Source organism: Lepidochelys kempii, chromosome 24, assembly GCF_965140265.1.
Source record: "Lepidochelys kempii isolate rLepKem1 chromosome 24, rLepKem1.hap2, whole genome shotgun sequence".
Taxonomy (NCBI): Eukaryota; Metazoa; Chordata; order Testudines; family Cheloniidae; genus Lepidochelys; species Lepidochelys kempii.
In genome coordinates, this window is record NC_133279.1 from 16,695,121 (window position 1) to 16,701,003 (window position 5,883).

Genomic DNA, 5,883 nt, shown 5'->3' on the forward strand with positions numbered 1-5,883 from the left:
TCCATTTTTATAGGAATTTCTTCCTACGTCAGTCTATGGGAATGGCTTCATCATGCTGTTGCTGAATCAGTCAGCAGAGGGCACATTCCTGATGGCTCTGTTGCCAGGTGTTATCTTGTTCTTTGGGTCTCCCATCCTTGAGGCTGTTGGGTGGATTCCAGTCTGCCCTGGAATTCCACTTGACGCCTTCTTCAGCCGATGGACACTGGATTCTTAGGCTGGCACCTCCCTGATCACTCAGTTGTTATCCACACCAAGCATCCATCCACATACATCCTCTATCTCTATTTTAAACACAATTGTTAACAAAGCGAGATGACTACAGCAAAAGGGTGGGGAGTCTCTGGGTGCTGTTTCTGTTGTTACAGAGTGTTGCTTTGAGTCTCTCTCTGTGTGAGTAGTTGTTGTTACAAAGAATTGCTTTGAGATCAGAAAGAATAGGAGGACTTGTGGCACCTTAGAGACTAACAAATCTATTTGAACATAAGCTTTCGTGAACTTTCGTGCATCCGATGAAGTGAGCTGTAGTTCACGGAAGCTTATGCTCAAATAAATTGGTCCGTCTCTAAGGTGCCACAAGTCCTCCTTTTCTTTTTGCGAATACAGACTAACACGGATGCTACTCTGAAACCTTTGAGAACAGACTCTGTCTTAGAATGTACTAACACAATTAGCAGCTTGCAAGTTTCACACAGAGAGGGAGAGAAACAGTACCAAAAACCAAGAGACCTCTTAATTAGTAATACCCTGGAATTGAAACTCTGGGGAACCAAACTCATTTGTGATTTTCATACAGAACTTCTTTAATATGATCCAACAACACCACACACACACACACACAGAGTCCAAGACTTACACACACACAGTCCAAGACTCATGATCACACACAGACACACACAATATGAGACTCATGCTTGCATACTCCCAGAGTCCAACACTCACAATTACACACAGAAAGACACACAGTATCTGAGATTCGTGATTACAGACAAACACACACGCACACGACCATTTTCTCCTGTCTGCTTTATTCCGTTAATCCCACGAAAGGGGAAGTGAATCCGAGCGGGACATGGGAGCCTTTGGCAGGGGGGCACCCGCCCGCCACCTGCGGTGTGGTTATCCAGGGCCACGTGGCACGGGCGTGGGGATCAGGAGTGGACCTTCGCCAGCAGGACTGTAACGAGGGCTGGGAGGACGAGTCTGGCTGGTTCTGGAGCCATGCTGCCACATGGGAGGCTGGTCTGCATTCGGCCGTGGTGACATCCATACTGAACCCCCCGAAGGCCCCTTTGAACTGTTGTATATTGGTGCAGGCGGACTCGGTGGCGCAGCCTTTCATGGTGGTGTGTATGGTTGTCCCACCTGTGGGGGACCAAACAGCGGGGTCAGTGTCTAGCGACCTATGACCTCTTATGGCTCTGACCCTATACAAACACCCTCCCCCTCCTCCTCTGCGCCACTCCCTGCTGCCCATCTAGACCTGCCCCCAACAGTCTCCCCCCCCAGCTCTGATATAGTCTCACTCTGTGGACACCTGGGCAAGTCATGTAGGGCCCTGATCCCCAATGAACTTTGGAGCAGGCCTGTGTTAGTCCCACCATTCACCAGGCAATGGTGTAGCTCACTGATGGTGTCAGAGCTGGGATCCCTAAGAAGCTCTCAGTCAAGGGGTCTGTACAGAACCTGGCATGTCAGTGGTTTGATCATTGGCCTGCTAAACCCAGGACAGGGTGTTTGTGCCATCACTTTTCCTGTATTATTTTGATTTGTAGAACAGCAGGCTCTGGAGACACCATGGCAGTTTGGGGCCCCATTGTGCAGGGTGCTGTGCATAGGACAGTATCCCGTCTCCACCAGTGGCCAGCACTAGATTCTGCAGAGAAAGGATCAAAACCGCCCAACGTGTGGGATAATCTCCTCCTCCTCTAGGTCTCGTCCCGATTGCTAAGAGCTAGAGCTCCCCTCACGACCTGAAAGAGGAGGGTCACTATCCCCGCCAACATTTTTACGATCATTTATTCTGATCTCTCTGATTAGCCCACAATCCCTTTTCGAATCTTGCTCAACTCTTGACCACAGCAATTTCGTGGATGGGGAGTTCCATGGACTGACGGTTTATTGACTGGAAAATGTGTTTCCTTTCATCAGAATGAACTTGTCCCTTTTCAATTTCATTGAACATTCGCTTACATCCTGTCCTGTGACAGCAGGCGGGCAGGAGTCCTCGATCTCCCCGCTCTAGTGGTCAGTGACATTTTTCAGCTGAAACTTTTTTTCAGTGAAAAATGCAAATGTGACCACTTGGGAACATTTTGCAAATTCAAAGTTGCCCAATTGTTTCAGTTGAAAGAAACCCCTGTAAAAACACAAACTCTGGGGGAAAAAATAGAAACTTTTCCCTCTTTTGGTTCAAAACAACTTTTCCTTCCAACATTTAATTTTTAAAAAAATTTTAAACAACATTAACAACCCCTCAAAATCAAAACGAGATGTTTCGTTTGACCCAAAATGAAACTTTTTCTGACTTTTCAGTTTGTTGAAAGTGCTGCCCAAAAATTAATTTTGATTTCACCCGAAACAACTATTCTCTCCCAATCTTTTGGTGTCGGTCTAGAACTAAATTATCTATCTATCTATCTATCTATCTATCTATCTATCTATCTATCTATCTATCTATCTATCTCCCTTATCACAATCATAATTTCATATGTTCTATCACGTCGCCTCTCTTATGCCCAAGGAAAAATAGCCCCAGTTGGTTCCCCTTCTCTCCGCAGGCTTTTCCAGACCTTCCTTGTCAGCTGTCTCCAAACCCTCATGAATTCTAAAATGAAACCCCAATGGGTGCGTAGGGGAAACAGAGGTACAGTGAGGAGAAATCATGGGGACGGTATCCAGGTGTGCTGAGACTCTGCCTAATTCTTCCCCATGGCAGAAGATTGCCCATGTGTGTGGCTCCCTCCTGGATGGGGAAATCTGAGCGGAGAAACAGTCGATTGGCAATTACCGCTTTTCATGGTACCGCTGACATGGATGCAGTGGGTCTGGGCTCCTGGGCAGTCGATGATCTCTTCACTGCAGTGATGGGAAAACAAAGAGTAGCAGGCTGGGCAGCGGAGGCCGTTCAGGGTGGTGTTAGTCGGGGACGCTGGGAAGAAGCAGAGCAAACGCAGTCAGCTCGGGGGACGAGCCCCAGGACGGGTCGGGGCCGGGAGAGCAGCTGGGGGCTGCACAGCTCAGCCCCGGGGGCCCCCTGCAGGGGGCGCTGTAGCTCCGGGGAAGCCGGGGGCAGCAGGGGCAGGGGAGGGGTTTGCAGCAGGGAGCTCTGGACCCCGCCCCGGGTGGGGCCAGCTGGGTTGACACCTGGGGGCAGCCTAGAGCCCCGCCCACTAAACTTCACCCAGCCAGGGGCTCAGTGTTAGTCCATGGGGTGCCCCAAAGGATTCTTTCATAATCCTTTTTCCATCCTCCCAAAGAGACCCCTGCAGGGGTCAGGAGGAGGAGAAGGGGACGTGAGGAAGGGGAAGAGCTGGAGGGAGAAGGAGCAGGGAGACGGAGATGGAGCTGGGTACCGGGAAAGGAGGCTGTATTACAGGCCTGCCCCATACAGCAGGCGGTGCTCGTGCTCGTGGATATCCCGTTCCCCAAAGTCATTAAAACAGGATCGAGGCCGCACTGGCTGGAGGACACACAGGTCTTCATAAAGGTCGGACTCTTCATCTCGCCTGCATGGGAGGAAGAGGAGATGAGGCTTCATTCACTGGTGTCGCTGTCTCCTCCTGCCCATCGCAACTCTTCACGTGTGTGACCATGATCAAGCTAAAGATGGGGAAACTGAGGCATGGCGTACAGGAGTCCTGGCTCCCAGCCCCCCCTATTCTTACTCACCAGACCCCAGTCCCTTCCCAGAGCCAGGGATGGAACCCAGGAGTCCTGGCTCCCAGCCCCCTACTCTAGCCCACTTGACCATGCCCACTTCCTGGTACTGGGAAGAGAATGAAGGAGTGCTGACTCCGAATGAGACTGTGTTCGGAGCTGGTTCAAGGTCTCCTGCACGCACCTATTCCCTCCACCCCACCACTGTTCCTCAGACATTCTTGTCAACTGCTACAAATGGCCCACCTTGATTATCACTACAAAAGGTTTCCCCCCACCCCGCCCCACTCTCCTGCTGGTAATAGCTCACCTTACCTGATCACTCTCCTTACTGTGTGTATGGTAACACCCATTGTTTCGTGTTCTCTGTGTATATAAATCTCCCCACTGTATTTTCCACTGAACGCATTAGATGAAGTGAGCTGTAGCTGACGAAAGCTTATGCTCAAATAAATTTGCCAGTCTCTAAGGTGCCACAATTCCTCCTTTTCTTTTTTGCGAATACAGACTAACAAGGCTGCTCCTCTGAAACCCACCTACTACGGTTTCTGTTTTAATAATCCCACAGGAATTCGTATCTTCACTGCAGACTTCGACTCTGCCCGTACAGCTGTGACATGCGCTGATGCAAACCTCGCACGAAACACAGGTCCCTGTGGAAGGAAAGGCAACACGATGCACCTGGGCACAGCCCTCACTCCACTCTCTCCATCCCCACTGACTCCAGTGCAGCTACGGGCCATTGACCCCAGCCGGGAACTGGCCCTGAATTTCTTGGGTTTGTGCCAATGTCGTCTGTCCCTCCATTGCAAAACCGAGTGAGGTAGCTGAGAAAGGGGGAGAAATCTTTCCCTCTCCTCGAGCTCGGTGGGAGCTGGAGGTCCCCATCTCCCCAGAGAAGATCGGTGGGGAGAATTTCCTCCACACGGGACAGGTGGTGAGAAGCCCCCCAGCCCAGGGGCAAGATCTCAGTGCTGGGGCATATTTCACCCCGGGGAGGAGAGCTGCTCCCCTCCAGAGCAGCTATTCCAGGGTGGGTCTTTTTCTGTCGGCACCGGGCAGGGCTCCAAGACCCCCGAGAGCCCGTTCTCACCTGTCTCTAGCAGGGCCGAGAGGAGGCAGAAGAGGAGAGGTGTCCTCATGGTGCCGGGGACGCAGCCGGACGGTGCTGAGAGCCGGGGGTCTCTGACGCAGCAAAGGCCGGGGCTTGGCAGTTATCGACAGAGGCGGGGGCGATGTTGCAATTGGTGTCACCCTGCCCAAAATGGGAAGTGGGGAGGATTTTGGCTGATGGCCTTGGGCTGTCAACACGGAGGCCCCCCAGGAAGGTAAGGGCTGGATGCTGTGTTCGTCACACGCCCGGGGGCTGCTCAGTGCACGGCCCTGGGTTTGACTCAGGCCTGGGGCACTCGCGCCGTGGGCCAGGGTGGCGCCCGGCACCTGGGAGGCGGTGACGGTGGAGTGGGACGAGGGGGACCCTGGCATTGGGGAGAGTGCGGGGACACGCAGAGCCTAGGGGTGCCAGGTTTGCCCAGGCTGGCCCCTTCTCTGGGGTAGCTGTCCCCGGGAAATCTGCCAGGATGCTCTGTGCACACGCCCAAGCGGCTGGTGACATGGGCTGAGGATCATCCCGGATGTCCTGGGTTTTTGTATATCAGAGGTGGGAACCCTGGCACTGGGGGGAGGGGGGATGGGAGGTCACACAGCCCTTGGCTTTGGGGGGAGGGGAAATGGGGGGCACAGAGCCCCTGGCACTGGGGGGAGGGGGGATGGGAGGGCACAGAGCCCCTGGCATTGGGGGGAGAGGAATGGGAGGGCACACAGCCCCTGGCATTGGGGGGAGAGGGGATGGGAGGGCACAGAGTCCCTGGCATTGGGGGGAGGGGAAACGGGGGGGGCACAGAGCCCCTCGCACTGGGGGGAGGGGGGATGGGAGGGCACAGAGCCCTTGACATTGGGGGAGGGGAATGGGAGGGCACACAGCCCCTGGCATGGGGGGAGGGG

The 5,883-nt window shown here is 53.5% G+C and overlaps 1 pseudogene; it reads right to left on the bottom strand.

Annotated features, from left to right (window-relative positions):
- Nucleotides 1–1,081: 1,081 nt before the first annotated feature.
- On the bottom strand, nucleotides 1,082–5,021 carry LOC140902973 (phospholipase A2 inhibitor gamma subunit B-like; annotated as a pseudogene).
- Between the last annotated feature and the right edge of the window lie 862 nt (nucleotides 5,022–5,883).